General features: G+C 39.9%; 1 protein-coding gene across 2 annotated transcripts in view; it reads right to left on the bottom strand.

Annotated features, from left to right (window-relative positions):
* Nucleotides 1-233: 233 nt before the first annotated feature.
* KCNA4 (potassium voltage-gated channel subfamily A member 4) overlaps nt 234-20,542 on the bottom strand; it is a 318,801-nt gene continuing 298,492 nt past the window's right edge. For both annotated transcript variants that reach the window (XM_086338600.1, XM_086338599.1), the window contains one exon: nt 234-430. The gene's annotated coding sequence lies outside the window, so the exon portion shown is untranslated. The remainder of the gene's footprint in view (nt 431-20,542) is intronic.

Consider the following 20,542-nt stretch of genomic DNA (forward strand, 5'->3'; position numbering starts at 1 on the left):
ATACTGAGTAAATACAAATATTTGATACCGATACAAAGTCTAATTCAACGAATAGCTGCTTCCATTCTTCCCCCAACATTAAGGATCATGAATTTGACTATGTAAAGAAATAACTTAAAGCTTAATAATGGTAAAATACAAATAATGATGATAAAAAATAACTGTAGCTTACATTTACTAAGTACTCACAATGAATCACCCAAATATTAAGAGATTAACATGCACTAGTACACTTAATTTGGAAAACTTTAAGAGGTAAATATCATCCCACTTTACAAAAGGAGGAACCTGTCATGCTGAAAGGTTGAGCACCATGTCCAATGTCCCACAGCTACTCAGTGACACAGCCAGGATCTCAACACTGAAACTCGCTCCAGAGCCATGGAATACGCCTCCATAGTTCTCAAGAAGAAGGGTCAACAAGTTTTTTCTATAAAGGGCCACATAAGAAATACTTTAGGCCATGATGGCTTTGTACAAACCAGTTACCTCCACTGGTGTAGGGAAAAATCCATCACAGACAAAACATAAATGAATGAGCTTCACTATAAATAAGACTTTATTTACAGAAACAGGTGCATAGCCAGCCCCTGGTCAACACAAAGAGTACATTGAATTTCAATGCTGGTCACTGAATCTTCAAAGTAACTGGCAATCTCTTATAAATTTGACACTAAATGGGCTTCATTCATGCTTCCCAGGTAGCTCAGCAGTAAAGAATCTGCCTGCAGTGCAGAAGCTACAGGAGATATGGGTTTGATTATTTGATCCCTGGATCGGGAAGATGCCCTGGAGGACGTGACAACCCACTCCAGTATTCTTGCCTGAAGAATCTCATGGACAAAGTAGCCTGGCAGGCTATGGTCTATAGGGTCTCAAAGAGTTGGACACGACTAAGGTGACTTAGCACATGCAAACACGGGCTACATTCATAAACAGAAGTTCTGCCTCCCCCACTCTCCTGCCAGACTTTTCCTTTGGCCTGAGGATATGGAGGCAACTCTTCCTAAAGGAAGAAGCTGTAACGTTTACTCGTGTTCCACATGGAACCCACAGAATATCAACCGGTGCCCAGCAGCTTTTGAGTCTGGACAAAGCTGGGTCAGTGAATATATTCATCTGTTTATTCTTTCACATTTTTTGTGAACAGAAGGAAAATGAGTGAACAAATGTTCTTTCAAACTGAAAACCTTTATATAACCATCCCAACAGGAGGGTAAAAACAATTCTGACAAACTCTTTCAACTCACTACCAGTTACTGCACCAGACTACTAAATAACGAATTGATCACTATTTATTAGAGTTACCACCTCCTTATAAGTACTTAGTTTTACTAAGAAGAGAAACTCTATCATTCAGCGAATGTACATTTGAACAAGACCACCTAGTTTCAAATTCTGCCTCTGGCACCTGCTGACTAAATGACCTTGGGCAGATTAATTCAGACATGTGTTTCAGTTTACACAGATGTCTATAACATGAGGACAATTATAAAACTCATAGTTTGGTAAGGAATAGGTGGGTCTTTCTTAAGTGCTATTGTGAATAAGACAGTCTCAGTTTTCAAGGAGCTTAGAGTCTTCTGCTGCTGCTGCTAAGTCGCGTCAGACATGTCTGATTCTGTGCGACCCCGTAGATGGCAGCCCAACAGGCTCCCCCATCCCTGGGATCCTCCAGGCAAGAACCCTGGAGTGGGTTGCCATTTCTTTCTCCAATGCATGAAAGTGAAAAGTGAAAGTGAAGTCACTTCAGTCACGTCCGACTCCTAGCGACTCCACGGACTGCTATGTCCAAAACAGAAGTAGACTTAGGATTACCAAAGGGAAAGGGTCAGGGAGGGATAAAATAGGAGTATGCGATTAACAGATACAGACTACTATGCATAAAATAAACAAGTGTTTACTGTCATAACACAGGGAACCATATTCAATATCTTATAATAACTATAATAAAAATAATCTGAAATATATATACCTATATGACTGAATCACTTTGCTGTATACCTGAAACTAACACACTTTGTAAATCTACTATCCTTTAATAAAATAATACACTTCTAAACACTTAAAAAATAATTATGTCATTTATAACATATGCAACCTTGAGTAAACCATAATGTCAATAAGTTGACTTTCTCATATGTAAAACAAGTATCAATATAATAATGGCCACCTCACTGCATTCTTATACAATGTCACTGAGATAATACATGTAAACTGCCCAGCATGGGGCTAGCTCATAGGATAAGCTCAAACATGGAACTTATCACTACCCTATCCTCTTCAAGTGCTCGGACAAATCTACTATCCAGAGTCTTAATTACAGAGGGGTATGTTCTATATTATTCAACCTATTTGAAGTACTAAAGGAGGCCTCTTGGGGTCCATTGGATACTGTGACAGCCTTGATAGTGTGCAGCTCAGATGTCCTACCATGGGGAGTAAAATTGATTTGACAGCCCCCGCAGCTACCCTTATGGATTTATCCCCACATTCATGCCAAGGCCCCACTTCCTGTGAGCTGCTCCCAATCACTGAGCATCATGGGAATACTGATGCAGGTCCATCCTACAAGGCCCAGAATGATTTTAGCACATGTCTCTGGCTCAAGGATTCCCCACAAATCTGGCCAAAATTTTCTTACAACTTCCTTCAAACTGAGACTCTTCCTTCCTTGTCCTCCTTCCTTGCTCTCTCCCTCTCAAGTGTAGACTTACATAGTAGGGTGAGCCTCTTTCCTCCTTTGCCTTCCCCTCCCCTTTTCTCCTTCACAGACTTTCCCCCAATAAATGTTCTTCAATTTAATCCCCTCTTGACAGCTGCTTCTTGGAGGATCATACTGACACAGACACCCAGAATTTATTTTTATAGATTCTGACCCCATTAGGATTTACCTGCCTTACCTTCACTACTGGCTCAATTTTTCAACCTTGTTCTATTGATTATTCAGTATAAACTCAATCAATTGGACAAATGATATAGACGTTTTCAGGCCACTCAATTCTGTTCTAATTCCCAGCAGTGATATGATCTCCTTTCCTCAAGTCTGTGCTTCTACAACTTTTGTCAGTAATACCATTTTCCCTTCACCCGGGCCCAACAGTCTACCATCATCACTGATGCTTCCCCTTCGGCCAATTGCCCAGTGACTGCCAAGGCTCTCTAGGAAGTCTCTCTAGACCTCATGGTGACGGTTGGATACGTGACGGTTGAAAACGGTTTGGATAAGTTAGGTAACATTCAGGATCTACCTGATTTCTTTTTTTTGTTGTTGTTAATTTTATTTAACTTTACAATATTGTATTGGTTTTGCCATATATCAAAATGAATCTGCCACAGGTATACATGTGTTCCCCATCCTGAACCCTCCTCCCTCGTCCCTCCCCATACCATCCCTCTGGGTCATCCCAGTGCACCTGATTTCTTAATGGTACTTATTAAAACAGAGACCTAGAGAGATCAATCTTTTCTTGCTAGATCTAGAAGGATCTTAGAAATTTCCTTTTCCCAGATAAAGACTCTAAGGACAAAGATACCAAGTGACTTTTCTGAGGTCATACAAGGAATAGAACTTGTATAAGATGAAAAGAGAAGACTCTTGAGAGTCCCTTGGACTGCAAGGAGATCCAACCAGTCCATTCTAAAGGAGATCAATCCTGGGTGTTCTTTGGAAGAAATGATGCTAAAGCTGAAACTCCAGTACTTTGGCCACCTCATGCGAAGAGTTGACTCATTGGAAAAGATTGATGCTGGGAGGGATTGGGGGCAGGAGGAGAAGGGGATGACAGAGGGTGAGATGGCTGGATGGCATCACCGACTTGATGGACGTGAGTTTGAGTGAACTCCTGGAGTTGGTGATGGACAGGGAGGCCTGGTGTACTGTGATTCATGGGGTCACAAAGAGTCAGACACAACGGAGCAACTGAACTGAACTGAACTGAAGATGAAAAGGAGTACTGTGTTCCCAAAAAAATAAGGAACATTTGCAGCACACTCAGAAACTTTGTGAAGACCTCCAGCACCCACAACTGAAAGACATGGAAATAAATTTGAGGATAACATGTGGGGCTGAGAGTTCTAAAAGAGGAAAGCATGCAGGGTTTTAAGGAGTTTGATGTAGAGGGGAAAAAAAAATGGCTGCTAATAAAATTTTGATTCAGAATAATGTCCTAGATAATCAAGTACCTAATAAATCAATTTTTGTAAATAAAGGGTTATTGTTTGTACTTTTAGTTACAGGCTCAAATATAATGATGTGTGTTCTGATAATTACTACATGCAAATTTAGCCACATTGGTCTTCCAGGTAAGAATAGAATTTAAGTTAATGGACACTATTTTTTCCTAACAATGAAATTGGATCATTTGTTCTCAAAATATTTTTTTTTCCTATAAACAGTAATAGAAAAAATGTCTTGCTTTTTTCTGAAGCAAGGGAGAGGCTATCTCTTGTGTGTGTTAGTCACTCAATCATGTCCTCTTTGCCATATACAGTTCTATACTTCAATATGAACTACACACAAGTACCAGGAAATTTTTCACCACAAGTGGACAATATGTTTAACTATTTGATGTTACACTGGTTATTTTGATTTCTTAGGTCAATAATCTACAGATCTTAACAACCTTATTACACATAGTGATCAGGAAAAATTTTTGAACACCATTTCACAATAGTATACATTGGTTAATTTATAAATTATGTGCAGATACTATACTGGTTGTACATATTAGGCTTATAATACATAAGCCAAAATAGTACTTTAAGGAAGAATAAATAATAAATATTAATGTCTAATATTTTTTGTTCTCTCCCTCATGGATCATTTTGAATACCCTACTTTTTAGACCACTGGTCTACTTCATGAATGGAAAATAAAATCTCACTATCTTATCAAAACAAAATTCCATTTCATTTTCTTTATAATCCTAAAAAAAATGTATTCAAACCTTTTTTTCTGCTGGTCTACTGCTACTGCTAAGTCACTTCAGTCGTGTCCAACTCTGTGTGACCCCATAGATGGCAGCTCACCAGGCTCCCCAGTCCCTGGGATTCTCCAGGCAAGAACACTGGAGTGGGTTGCCACTTCCTTCTCCAATGCATGAAAGTGAAAAGTGAAAGTGAAGTCGCTCAGTCGTGTCCGACTCTTCTCAACCCCATGGACTGCAGCCCACCAGGCTCCTCCATCCATGGGATTCTCCAGGCAAGAGTACTGGAGTGGGGTGCCATTGCCTTCTAGCTCTTGACAATTTCTGTATTACCTGTATAGTCTATATATCCCAACATTTCAATTTCAAGGTTTATAGACAAGTGGGCAATAGTGAAAAATAAAACCCCTAAATATATTCTGTATGGAGTAAATAGTGCTTCTTAAATATCTGAAATCTAAAGTGCATAGGAGGGGACAGATTCTATCTGAGCAGCATGTTCCCTAGCACTCTTTTTAAAAATGTTATACCTGTCCTGCTTCACTCATTAAAAATGCCACAAATTCTTTGATATGCCCACTAACCAGAGATAAGTCTATTTTCTCCCCACTTGAATCTGGGTTAGCTCTGTGATTTGCTCTGGCTGATATAATGCAATGGAAAAAGGATGCTGTATAAACTTATGATATATGCAGCTTCTATTTTCACACATTTTCCATCAGATTTCAGAAGTCACTCTGTAGGAAACCCAGGACATATGGAGAGGCCATGTGCAGGAGAACCAACCCCCTCCAGCTGAAACCCCAACCATAGCCTAGCTGGCAGTCACCACTGTCTGTGAGCTACATTGGTAAGTATCCTACATTCCAACTGATTCTAGCCTCTGGACTACCACAGCTGCAACTGATACCATATGGAGCAGAGAAACAACCCTACTGAGCCCAGTCTATCTACAGAATTTTTAGTGGCAAAAAATGTATGCTATTATTCTAAAGCCACAAAGTTTGGGGTGATTTATTACACAGCAAAATATAACCAAAGTGTACATTATCTTTAGATGGTGTGTACATTTATAATACCTTCCTAATGCAAACTTTTCATTCCAGTAGGATTGGTCTATTAATGGACTTTTGATATGACTTCATATGTGCATTCTCCATATTTTTGCTCATGATACAAGTTCTGTGCATATCAGTTCAGTTCAGTTCAGTCGTTCAGTTGTGTCCGACTCTTTGTGACCCCATGAATTCCAGCACGCCAGGCCTCCCTGTCCATCACCAACTCCTGGAGTTCACTCAAACTCACGTCCATCGGGTCAGTGATGCCATCCAGCCATCTCATCCTCTGTCATCCCCTTCTCCTCCTGCCCCCAATCCCTCCCAGCATCAGAGTCTTTTCCAATGAGTCAACTCTTCCCATGAGGTGGCCAAAGTACTGGAGTTTCAGCTTTAGCATCATTTCTTCCAAAGAACACGCAGGACTGATCTCCTTTAGAATGGACTGGTTGGATCTCCTTGCAGTCAAAGGGACTCTCAAGAGTCTTCTCCAACACCACACTTCAAAAGCATCCATTCTCCAGCGCTCAGCTTTCTTCACAGTCCAACTCTCACATCCATACATGACCACAGGAAAAACCATAGCCTTGACTAGATGGGCCTTTATTGGCAAAGTAATATCTCTGCTTTTGAACATGCTATCTAGGTTGGTCATAACTTTTATTCCAAGGAGTAAGGGTCTTTTAATTTCATGGCTGCAATCACCATCTGCAGTGATTTTGGAGCCCCTCAAAATAAAGTCTGACACTGTTTCCACTGTTTCCCTGTCTATTTCCCATGAAGTGATGGGACCAGATGCCATGATCTTCGTTTTCTGAATGTTGAGCTTTAAGCCAACTTTTTCACTCTCCTCTTTCACTTTCATCAATGCACCTGTGCAAAGTCTATTCATCTTTCAAGGCACACACAAGTGGTTACCCATTCTAGCTACCGTGTCCTAATTAAGCAATCATGGATAAATTGCTTCATTTTCCTACCTCCTCCTTGTCTTCAGAATACGTAACTATCTCACAGGGTTATTAGAAAGAGTAAAAGTCATATTGCATTTTGGCTCATGATAAGTATTTATTGAAGGTTAATTATTACTGAAACCTGCTTCAAGTATCTATATAGACTTTATCTTCATTAAGTCCAGAGTTGTTTACATGAGCAATTGCTCATTTTCTTAAGTTTGTTCCCAAAGATGAGAGTGAATTCCTTTCCATGTCTTCAAACCTCAGCTCTACTAGATCACTGAAGACAGCCCCCTTAGTCCACACTCATCTTATGTTACACTTTTCAAAATATTTATCATGATTTTGATATTCTACTAGTTGTTTTTGTAGTATAAGTAAAGGCTTTTTCTAAATATCATTCAATTGAAGAGTTATACTGAACTCTGGGGACAGAAATTAAAAAGTTCAGATGCAAGCACAAGCTGAAAATGTTGCAGTTGAGTTTTGTAAGCTCCATGAAGTTCGAATATTAAAAAAATTAGGGACCTTATTCCATCAGGAAATATTAACTAAGGAGACATTCTACAGGGTATACTTGTACAATACTGCTTAGAATTATAAGGAGATAATGTCTGTACTGAAAAACATGTATACTAATATTAACTTCTCCTGGGCGCTGCCCCTGGTCGCAGGGGAACACTGAAAACCTGAGGCTTGAGAGTTCCCAGGCAGGAGAAGGTCACATCCTGCCCCTAGGCGGTCCCCGGGTTAAGCCTGAGGCGACGACGCCTTTTCCAGTAGTCAGGTATGGATGTGACAGTTGGACTGTGAAGAAAGCTGAGCGCTGAAGAATTGATGCTTTTGAACTGTGGTGTTGAAGAATACTCTTGAGAGTTCCTTGGACTGCAAGAAGATCCAGCCAGTCCATTCTAAAGGAGATCAGTCCTGCGTGTTCTTTGGAAGGAATGATGCTAAAGCTGAAACTCCAGTAATTTGGCCACCTCATGGGAAGAGTTGACTCATTTGAAAAGACTCTGATGCTGGGAGGGATTGGGGGCAGGAGGAGAAGGGGACGACAGAGGATCAGATGGCTGGATGGCATCACTGACTTGATGGACGTTTGAGTGAACTCCGGGAGTTGGTGATGGACAGGGAGGCCTGGCATAATGGGATTCATGGGGTCGCAAAGAGTCGGACATGACTGAGCGACTGAACCGAACTGAATGTTAACTTTTTTGCTTCCTAGCATCAATTCACCCTTATTTAATGATAGCAACCCTATTTCATTTTGAGGAACCACTCTTCACTGATTATTAGTCTGTGTGATTTGTCTGTGGGACTGACTCTGCCTTTTGGCCTGTGGACAGGCCAATTATAACACATTAATCTCTGGACATGGTTCATGTTCATGGATAGTGATATAAATACATGAGCCAAGCCAGTACAATGCTATTCAATTCCAGATGTGTTTCTTTGTTTAAGAGTGAGAGGATATAGGAATTTTAGAAGCCTCCCCCCACTCCACTCTTTTTTTTTTTTTTTTTACTGGATTGCTAAACTATGAGTACGAAAGGAGCTACTTTGGGGAGAGAGACTGTCTGCTGCTGCTAAGTCACTTCAGTCGTGTCCGACTCTCTGCGACCCCAGAGACAGCAGCCCACGAGGCTCCCCGGTCCCTGGGATTCTCCAGGCAAGAACACTGGAGTGGGTTGCCATTTCCTTCTCCAATGCATGAAAGTGAAAAGTGAAAGTGAAGTCGCCCAGTCGTGTCCGACTCTTAGTGACCCCATGGACTTCGAGAGACTGTCTAGGAATAGAGAAATGTAAAACTAAGATGAGGTATCATCTAAGTCCAGCTATTTCTAAAGTCAGTTACCTCTGGAGTTTTAAGACATGTATTCATTTTTTTTCTCCACAATCCACCCTGATTTAGTATATCAGACAGGATATATAAGCAAGACTATTGTAACAAGTAAATGCAGTGACCCAACAGAAGAAAGATTTGTTTTCTCGTTCATACAAACTCTTGATTTAGAGCAGGCAATTCTCAAAAGAAATCTTCCCCATGCAGAGACTTAAGGATCCAAGCTGATCCAACATGTGGACTGTACAATTACTGCAAAAGGTAAGAGACAGCAATACATTCTTAAGTACTTTGGTCTAGATGTTACACTGGTGTCTGTTCATGCTTCGTTGGCTAAAACTAGTCATGTGGCTTTTGTAAAGACACATGTGAGAATCAACTATTGTGAGCAGTATTATTGTTTAGTCACTAAGTGTGTCCAACTTTTTGTGACCCCATAGCCTGTAGCCCACCAGGATCCTCTGTCCCTGGGATTCTCTAGGCAAGAATACTGGAGTGGGTTGCCATTTCCTTCTCCGGGGGATCTTCCTGACCTAGGGATCAAACCCACGTCTCCTGTGTCTCCTGAATTGGCACTACAGAGTAATATTAGTTTTCCACAAAATTGTTTTTGGATATTTTTAACCGAGTGTTGAAAGGTTGTTGTTGAATCACGCGAATAAATCGGGATTCTTGGCCCCCGGAGGAGAAGAATTCAATCCAGGGCCAGAGACGAGGCTTGATTGCTCAGAGCTTTTGTGTAATAAAGTTTTATTAAAGTATAAAGGAGATAGAGAAAGCTTCTGACATAGGCATCAGAAGGGGGCAGAAAGAGTACCCGCTTGCTAGTATTAACAATGAAGTTATATACTCCAAAGAATGTCTGGAGGTTGTAAAGACCTCCCATAATTTACATTTTAAGATAACAGAATTAGCCAGAAGGTTTAATCCAAAGACTGTCCTTAGGCAGGATACATTATTGTTATATAATCCTAAAGAATGTGGAGAAAGAAAAAAGTTTGTCCTTTCTTCCTCCTTGAGAATTCCAGACCCCTCTCTCCTTGGGGACCCCTAGACTTCCTATCAACCTGCCTAGGAAATGACTCTCTCAGTGTCCTGAATTATAACTATTTTCTTTTCCATAATGTCCTACTGGAAAGAGGATTGACAAAGAAAGGTGTTAGAGTGAAAAGTGGTTCATAAGGTGAAACTGAGTCTCTGGAGAGTATGCACTGTACAAAACGCTGGATAACACCTAAAATGACTCATTTGATGGATACACACTAGCACCATACATCTTGTCATTTTCCAGAAATGATATTATTTGCTCAAACAACACAGCATTATGTACCTCACCCTGACATCCAGTAATCATCCTCTTTTAGTTCTGCATCCTAACATCAATCACACTTTGTAGTTGAGAAATGACAGTGACAACTTGGGCTCAGGTATGAGGTACCAGGCTTAGAGCTTTCATTCATCCTGATCAGCTCTTCCATCAACTTTGCTACCACTGTCAGCAGCATTATGAGCTTCTCAGCCACCCAGTTAAGGTATTATACAGTTTAACCTTTTCAGCTCCATTTATTCAACAAACCTTAGCAATATTTCTCTTCTATTCTAACTGATAGTACTCAAACTCAGGCCCTCATCCTTTAGCTCCTGGTTCAGTTCATTGTCATTCTTTTTAGATCGCTTGATATTAGGTTTGCTTCTCTCTGACCCATCTGGTTCACTTTCACCAGTCCAATTTTAAACAAACACCCACAATGTATTCCTTCATATATTTTGTTGATTTCCCAATGGATCTCTATTTTCTACCAAAACCAATTTAAACTTCAGTTTCTAATGTTATTAGCATGCCCCCATCCTTTCTACCAAGCTAATGGTGCATTCATTGCAATATTTATCTATTATTCTAATAAGGTGATCACCAAACAATCTCATGTGAAATATTCTCAGTGAAGTTGACTGTCAGGCCTGGTAGTTCTTCAGAAGAAAGCTGGTTTAGAAGGAAAAAAACCTGTGACCAGAGATTATGAGTCCAAGGAAATATTCCCAGCAGTAGACTTGGACTCAAATGTGAGTAATCAGCAGTCTAAATGCTCAGAGATATTATAAACTCATCCATTAGATTTAAAATGGCATATACCACTGGATTCACCAAAAAGTTCATTTCAATTTTGCTGTGCCGTCTTAGGGGAAAAACCCAAACAAGCCTTTTGGCCAACCCAACATATATAAAGATACTCTAGCAGAAGTCTCCAGGATAATGAATCACTCAAAAAAACCCTCAAGATCACATCTTGAATATAATTAGACCACTGAATTAAACCCTTTAAAAGGGTACACTTTATGGTGAATGAATTATACCTCAATAAAGCTGTTTTTAAAATCAATCTTGATTTGGATACAACCCTCAATGCCAGATGCTAGCCATAGTAATATTTCTCAAGTTTTAGTGCAGAATTCTTCAAACTTTTCCCCAAAGTTTACTGAGATATAAATGACATACTGAGATATAAATGATATAAATGCCATTTATACTTAAACTGTGTAAGTTTAAGGTATACACTATAATGATTTGATTTACATATATTATGAAATGATTATCACAATAGTTAATATCCTTCATTTCATATGATAACATAAAAAGGAAAAGAATATTTTTCATTTGTCAAACTTTTGCAAACTGTGAAAGCTTGTTTACTTACAAAGTCTAGGGTCCTGCATATAGAGATTATGATTTAATGAGTCTACATCAGCATTGACGTGTGCACTTGTATTAATCAGCCTAAAAGATTCTGTATGCACCCTATGGGCTATACTTAAAAATAATAATAAAAACAACACTGGTCTACAAGACAATCATTCCTAGGAAGAAGCTGACCCGGACTAGCTGCTGCTGCTGCTGCTGCTAAGTCGCTTCAGTCGTGTCCGACTCTCTGTGACCCCATACACGGCAGCCCACCAGGCTCCCCCGTCCCTGGGATTCTCCAGGTAAGAACACTGGAGTGGGTTGCCATTTCCTTCTCCAAAGCATGAAAGTGAAAATTGAAAGTGAAGTTGCTCAGTCGTGTCCGACTCCTAGCGATTCCATGGATTGCAGCCTACCAGGCTCCTCTGTCCATGGGATTTTCCAGGCAAGAGTACTGGAGTGGGGTGCCATTGCCTTCTCCGGAGAGATGTCAAAGAGCAAGTCAAACATATTTTTCAGAGGAAAAAAATCAAGATTTTAGGAACCGGAACATAATCAGAAAAACAAGAAAGATACATTCCATTCAGACCATCCAGGTACAGCAGATGCAGTGGTTAGCAGGAGGTTGCAGTTCATTAACTACAAAAGCACTCCCAAGCTGACTTGAGGGATTCAAATGATCAGGCTTCATAATAGGTTTAATTCAGCAAGACTAGCTTAGGGCTCCTTATTCATAGGGATGATAAGATGATAATACACCATCTACTTTGGATTGAATCACTTATCAACTGGGAAAGGCATCTTCAGGTCAAAGACAAGAGGGCTTGCACTCAGAAAAGGCAGGAAATACAGGGACTAACTAACAATACAGACACCCATGCTTATTGCTGCCTGCCTACACAAGGATCCTTTACAGGCTCGCATACCATCTTCTGACTGTGTAGTGTGCCCAGAGTGACAGAGGAATTAGAGAAAGGATATGCCTGCAAGGTTGATTCTGGGCATTTACAAGCTGCTGACCACCATAATTTGTGACTTCAAAGGCAGGTTTGAGAGCAGACGGTTTCTCAGGGGTCATAAAGGGATTCTTAGAACTTACCTAACTTTCTTTTCTAGAAATGACACTTGAGGAGTAGTCTCAGAAACTAGGAAACACTGTATGTAATATGGGGTTAGTGAAAGGGAAGAAGCAGGAAATTTGTTATACCAAGGCTGTGTGTTTGAAGCCATGGTTTTAATCAGAGTCCTCTTAAAAGTTGTTATTCCTTGTATTACAGAAGGTCTCATGCCTTCTAGTATTCTTTATTCCTTTTTACTCAGGCTTTACGGCAAGAATCATCTATTCTGCATAATTTAAGCATAAGTTGTTTCCTTTCTCTCATGTATTCATTCAGTAAACACTAATGAAACTCTTTATCGGGCTAAACTGGGAAGGAAAGACTCTTACTCTCAAAGGGCTTAGAGTCCAGTATATCTTAGTTTTTTTATAGCTTAATATTTTCATCAATGACTCATCCATATGTCATAGCTGTGTCCACTTCAACATTTATTACAACCAAACTAATTTTGTTTTTGGATATATTTTTGCTGATTATCGAAAACATTCATTAAACACTTTCTTATGAAGTAATTCTAATTCAGGCACCCTGAATTAGATTATGCCTCAGGATGACTAGGGTTTATAATCTATAACACTGGGGATGCAAATATCAACAATTAGTTTAAAGCTTTTCCCTGCAATGAAAACTTGGTTCCATTTTTTAAAAGTTATTTAATATTATACTTTAGTTTCTAATATCAAACAGACTGACTAGAGTGGCTCCCAGAGAAAGGAAATTTGTATAGAAAACAGACAGACTGTAGAGATCCAGGCTGAAGGAATATCTAAATGTCACCATGTCTACACGAAAATGAGATTCAATTAAGTAGGGAAAAGGTTAAAATGGAAGAGAAACCAGCAGTGAATTAGTTGTTTGACATGAGTGTTCTAAACAAGACAGCTGGGAGATGGAATCTTTAACTTTTCAATCAACTTCAGAAAAACAAGGTACTAAATTGGCTGCCTTGATTCGTTACAAACATTGACAGGAACTTAGGAGTTGAAGTCATATTTACATAAGTTATTTATTCACCACCCTTGTATTTGTTACTATCAACCAATTTCAGCATGTTTCATGACCATCTGGCTAATGCCATTTATGGAGCAAATAGTGGAGTTTGAGACATAGTGACAGGCACTTTTTAAAAAAAAATTAGTGTTGTTCTCTCTCATTTTTATAGTTATCATTATATTTGAACCTGGAATTTCCTAGTAAAGAAAGAGATTTAACTCCCTATACTTTCTATGAGCCCTGGGCTTATAGATGGAGACACATTTGAAAAGTCTTTGTTAGGTCATCTGGCTACAGCACTGTAGGCTTTATTTCCCAAGATCATTAAATCTATCAGATTAAGAAGACCCAGAGAATCAAATAAGATCATTATTTAGTCAAATTTCTACTTAACAATTATTAAGATAATGGGATATTACATCAAAAATAATACATGAAATGAGACAAATTTAACAAAATAGTGTCTTTTAAAATCATTAGTGGATTTCCTGGGTTAATATGAGAGGAATATTTTAAATGAGGTCCCATAGTTATGTTTCATTGAGGAGACTAAAAATTGACTCTTTGTGGAGATTAATCACAGTTCATCTCAAAATTATGAAGGACTACAAATACCAAATACTATACATTATCTACAATTGAAATAATGTTATGATACTACCTTGTGTAAAATAAATAGCTGGTGAGAAGTTGCTATATAACACAGGGAGTTCAGTGTGGGACTCCGTGATGACCTAGAGGGATGGGCTGGGGTAGGGAGAGGCTCAGGAAGGAGATGATATATATATAATTATGGCTGATTCTCCTTGTAAGGCAGAAACCAACATAAACAATGTAAAGCAATTTTCCTCCAATTAAAAAAATACTTTTTTTGGATAATTTTTATTTTTGAGAAGCATATTTTTGCTGATACAGTTGTTACTACAGATGGAGTAACTTTCCAATAATTATTTCATTTTTTTATTTTTTAATTTATTTATTTTAATTAGAGGCTAATTACTTTACAATATTGTATTGGTTTTGCCATACATCAACATGCATCCGTCACGGGTGTACACATGTTCCCCATCCTGAACCCCCCTCCCACCTCCCTCCCCGTACCATCCCTCTGGGTCATCCCAGTGCACCGGCCCCAAGCATCCTGTATCCTGCATCGAACCTGGACTGGCGATTCATTTCTTATATGATATTATACATGTTTCAATGCCATTCTCCCAAATCATCCCCCGCTCCCTCTCCCACAGAGTCCAAAAGACTGTTCTATACATCTGTGTCTCTTTTGCTGTCTCACACTTAGATTTGTTTTACTGAAGTCATAACATTTATCCATAAATGACTTCAGTAAAACAAATCTAAGTTCATGCTAAAACCTCAGTTAAAGGATTGCTATGCGACAGGATGAAAGGCATCCTTGAGTAGTTTCTCACGACCAGAACTTGCCCGGAAGGAAGAGAAATAGAATAGAGTTTGGTGAGAGCTTATGCATGAAAATGGGTCAGCTGAAAGTGAACCATAGTGACTGAAGGAAAGTGGAAGAAAAAAGCTGATACATGAGAAATGTGTGATGTCATATGAAAATGGAACTGTCCAGCTGCAAAGTGAGGATCAGCAAAAGTGAGGATCCCAAGACAGACTGGGATTGAGTCAAATGTCTATGTTGTCAGGAGTGGAGGGAAGTGCAAATTCTTAATGCAGTAACTCCTCTGGTTCTGATGTACTAAGAGCCAAAAAGCTATCATGAGCAGCCAGTAAAGCAAAAGCACTGCAGACGTCACACCTATCAGCAGCACAGTGCCCTTGTTACCTTGTCACTCCATTCCTTGCTTTTTCCTACTCCAGCTTCTTAAGTAAATAGATGTCATCTCAACAAAAAGGCCTATAGGTCGGAGGAGGAGAGGGGAGAATGAAATAGAACCTTATGACAGTTCAAGAAGAAATTGCCATCGCAGGATTAGAAGTACAAGGTATTTAGTGGGAAAAGCCTGGTCAAAAATAAAGGGGAGAAGGAAGAGGAGTAGGCAAGGACTGCCTTTGCACTGGTTCAGCTCTGACACCTGGGAAGGAAGGGAGGGAAGGAAGGAGAATGCAGTAGAAAGAGCTTCACGCTGCACTAGAACTCTGAGAATGTCTCAGTGAATGGGGGAAAAAATGCCCTAAATAGTCCTGCACTGACGGGACTTCCCTGGTGGTCCAGTGGCTAAGACTTTGTCTCTGTGCTCCCAATGCAGGGGTCTGGTTTCAATCCCTGATCAGGGAATTAGATCCCACATGCCACAACTAAGAGTCTGCATGCCACAATTAAAGTGCGACTAAAGATTCCTCATCTTGCAACTGTAAGATTCCCATAGATCCCACATGCTGCTGCCAAGATCCAGGGTAGCCAAATAAACAAATTAAAAAAAAAAAAATTAAAAAGGAGTTCTGCTTTGAGCCTAAGTGGCTAGAGTCTAGTATCCCTGCTGTGTTCAGTCACTGAATGGAGGGATCCTGGGGCTCCGTGTGAACAAGGCATCAGAGTCCAGTAACAATATAGCTGGAGGCTATCAGGTACCAACTTCTCATGGGAGCTTCTCTCTTAATATACCTGAGCAACAGAACTCTGTTGCCACCATAGTCCACCCCTCACTCTGCACAGATCCATTTCTCCACACAGTTTAACGCAGTTTCTCCATTTTTTCTTTGACCCTGTCTTTACAAAAAGAATAGAAATGTTAGTGGGATGAACTACATCCTCCATTGTTGCAGCTGTCTTGAAACTGCCACTGGTAATGGTCTCAGACCTCTATTATCCATTCTAAATTCCTTTCACCTTCACTTATCACCTTTGCAAGTCTTGATAGCTCACCCAGTATCACCAAAACCTTCACATCTAAGTCCCTGGTAATGAAACACATCTCAGGTGAGGATCTTTTCACATGATAATCCAGTCTTGATTGTATGCTGCTGCTGCTGCTGCTGCTAAGTTGCTTCAGTCGTGTCCGACTCTGTGTGACCCCATAGATGGCCTCCCACCCGGCTCCCCCGTCCCTGGGATTCTCCAGGCAAGAACACTGGAGTGGGTTGCCATTTCCCTCTCTAATGCATGAAAGTGAAAAGTGAAAGTGAAGTCGCTCAGTCATGTCCAACTCTTAGCAACCTCATGGGCTGGAGCCTACCTCCATCCATGGGATTTTCCAGGCAAGAGTACTGGAGTGGGGTGCCATTGCCTTCTCCGAGTCTTGATTGTATAAGGGAATACTAAAAGGAACCAAGGAGATCACCTGAGATCCATATATGTTCTTCTCTGTCCCAGTGTGGAAAGGTACCTATTTCCTCCTGCTGATCAGGATCAGCTGTCTTAGCCACAATAGTAACTTTTCTCATCTATTGGCTGAAGTTCACAAGGAGTCCAGAGCTCTTGGGCAGAAGCCATTGTTTATAGTTGAATGAGATCTGCTCTGTCCTCTGACAAAACTGTTTTTCCTTTGGGGACCAAGAACTCTAACCCTACATATCCCAGAGTTTCAGGGATAAGAAATAGTGACATAATGTCCTCAGTAATTTAAGAATCTGATGACCAAAAAAAAAATTTTTTTTTAAATATATAGACATAAAGAAAAGGTCTAAGGATACTTTAGTTAGTTAGTGTTAGTTAGTCGTGCCCGACTCTTTGTGAACCCATGGAGTTAGCCTGCAAGTCTCCTGTGTCCATAGAATTCTCCAGGCAATAATACTGGAGTGGGTTGCCATTCCCTTCTCCAGGAGATCTTCCTGACCCAGGGATCGAACCCGGGTCTGCTGCATTACAGGCAGATTCTTTACCAGCTGAGCTACCACTGTATCCTACCAGACCACATTTCCTCCTTGCACAAGTCTGTTTCTACTTTGTGACATAGATCTCAAAGATGGACCTGAAATAGCAGTTTTATATATAAAAATAATAAATTGTCAAAAACCATTATTAGGTCGCCTTCTTCTCTGAGGCCATTTCAAATATATATTACAAAATAAATTATATGATGTATTTTTGAAGTTTCTATTTTCAAGGGCTTCCTGTGATACCATCTCTCCTCCATCAATGCTCAAAAGGGATGATACACAAGGGAACAATATATGTTCTTTGCTTCATTATTATTTGTCTGCCTACATCCTCATTTTCCCAGAGGAAATCTTATACTTTCCCAGTTTACTGGTCAGCATCTTCCACTTTAAACTTATGAAGGACTTTAATTCTCGGAACAGCTGTACACTCTTCTTCCCCCAACATGTACCTCTCTCCATTGTTTCTGGATTCTCAACCCTTTCTGAGAGTTCCCCTCCTGGTACTGACATATTAAGTATAGAATTCTTTGTTCTGAGCCTTTTAGGAAGAAACAGGAAAATTTTTAACAGTACAAGCCTAAGGTATCTTCACATTCATAAATCTGTGCGTGAAAAATGTTTTTAGTACTTCCTCCATGTCTGGAGTAGAAAAAGCAGTAGAAAAAATAGAAATCTGAATTTGAAGTGAGATTATATCATTTTGAGCTCTGGGTTCAACAAGTCAAATCAGAATGAAATTTAGACAATTACCTGGTCTTTCTGATGAACTTTTTAATTTGTAAAATGGAGATAGTATAGACCAACTAGAGGAGTATTTTCTGAAAACAAAATGAGATAAAAGTTGTGAAAGTCCATGGTAAGTTCTGAAATGGATTACACATGAAATGAGATAGTTGCTAATAATAATATTATTATATACAGTCCAAGAAGTGTATCACCATTAAGTGAATTTTCATTTTGCCGAAACAAAATAGAGGGAAGAAAGTGGAAGGAGGTGTACTATTTGGAATCTTTTAAGTTGCTCAAAGGACTCCCTACTCTTCATAGTCTAAGAATTTCATCCTTCTCTTTTATTGTATGATCCTGCCCAACCATCTACAATTTAGTCACATTTTTTTTTCATCTATCAGTAGGACTAGTAACTCATCTTATTTCTGAAGGTAATTGTGAAACCTCACAAAATAACAAAATTTAAGCATTTTGTACACTGTAATGTGACAAGAAAATTACAGGTTTTGCCTTTTTCACCTTCTTGTTGTTTTAGATATTGCTTTTAGAAATCTGTCTTAGCTTGATCTTCTACTTCAAAATTCTCAAAGATAATATCTAATGTCATTTGTACTTCAAATTTGGTATTAGGAACACTTAAACACATTTGATTTCAAGTCTCTCTTTGTCGCTCTGTGTTATGTCAATCATAAGTCCCAGATTAGAACTGGCCAAAAGAACTGGTAGATGACTTAGAAGACAGAGCTGAAGTCAAGTCAATTCTCCCTAAAAGTCATTGCAGTCAGACATGGGAAAGACCAATATGATAAGGACAGTCGATGAGGCACCAAGCAAATCCATCCTTGCCCATGTTCTCTGCTGTTAAATATCCAGCTAGTGCCTGAATACAGGCTCTGGTCACCGATAGTGATCCCAGGCCAAACACTAGAAACATGGCTATAGATCCAATAAAGGGGTAACTTCACCTCCATAGAGGCAAAAGCTTCTTCCATGGCAGCGATTTCCCCAGACCTCTTACAAGCTCCCGCTTTGTGGCCCACATGGTCTCTGACCTGTCCACCAGCACAGTATTTCAGACAGACTGCTTTATGACTCTTATTTTGACTTTTTTCAGAGTTCTACTTGCTCATGTCCTCCTACCTTTGTGTAAGTTTTAATTTTTATAGTAAATTTCCAGTTTCCACAAAACTTACAAAATGTATAATGCCTCTGTTTGCTTTCTGACACAAAGATGCTGTAATTCTTGTTTCTGCTGCAAACTTCTGACAGATTTCATAATTAGCCAATGCTAAATATGTTAAAACTATAAAAAGTGTAAAATAGTTTAAAAAGTATATAAATTTATGTTAAAAAGTATAAAAGGCCATTAGTTCAAATCCATTAAGAGCTTAGCTAATTTTTCTCTTGCTTTATGTATTTTATTTTTGATAACACTTAGTAGTTAAAGGGAGAAGGCAATGGCATCCCATTCCAGTACTCTTGCCTGGAAAATCCAATGGATGGAGGAGCCTGGAAGACTGCAGTCCATGGGGTCGCCTAGGAGTTGGACATGACTGAGCAACTTCACTTTCACTTTTCCCTTTCATGCATTGGAGAAGGAAATGGCAACCCACTCCAGTGTTCTTGCCTGGAGAATCCCAGGGACGGGGGAGCCTGGTGGGCTGCCGTCTCTGGGGTCGCACAGAGTCGGACACGACTGAAGCGACTTAGCTGTAGCAGCAGCAGTAGTTAAAGGGGGGCTTTCCAGATGGCGCTGGTGATAAAGAAACCGCTTGCCAATGCAGGAGACATTAGAGACAAGGGTTCAATTCCTGGGTTGGGAAAATACCCTGGAGGAGGGCATGGCCACCCATTCCAATATGCTTGCCTGGAGAATCCCATGGACAGAGGAGCTAAGCCTGGCAGTCTACAATCCATGGGGTCACAAAGAGTCAGACACTGGAAGTGTCTGACTGAAGTGACACTGAGCATGCAGGAGCTGTAGCCAAAGGAAGTTTTTTTGCCTTTGAGTGCTCTAAAAAACCTGAGACTCATGAATAACAAAAGGACCTTAGAAACTACTTTCCCTATGCCCTTGGGTGGTAGGTGAGGAAGCTAATTTCCAGAGATATCAAGTTATTTGCCTAATATCACTCAGAGTCAGTGACCGGCCTTTCTATTAAATGCAGATTTCTTAGGCAGTTGCCTTAACTGATCATAGGAATGCAAAACCATCTTACTCAGTAGATCCATTTTAATTCAAAATGTCAGTGTTTATGTTCAGACAACTTCCTTTTCTTATCTTAATGGATAAATAGGATATGGAACATATGTACAACAGGATATTTGTTGTTCAGTCACCAAATCGTGTTCAACTCCTTGCGACCCCATGGACTGCAGCACTCCACTGCCAATGGAGATTTCCAGGCAAGAATACCAGAGTGTGCTGCCTTTTTCTTCTCC

Source organism: Bos grunniens, chromosome 15 (assembly GCF_055505025.1).
Source record: "Bos grunniens cultivar Pamir isolate PY7600 chromosome 15, Bosgru_T2T1.0, whole genome shotgun sequence".
NCBI lineage: Eukaryota > Metazoa > Chordata > Mammalia > Artiodactyla > Bovidae > Bos > Bos grunniens.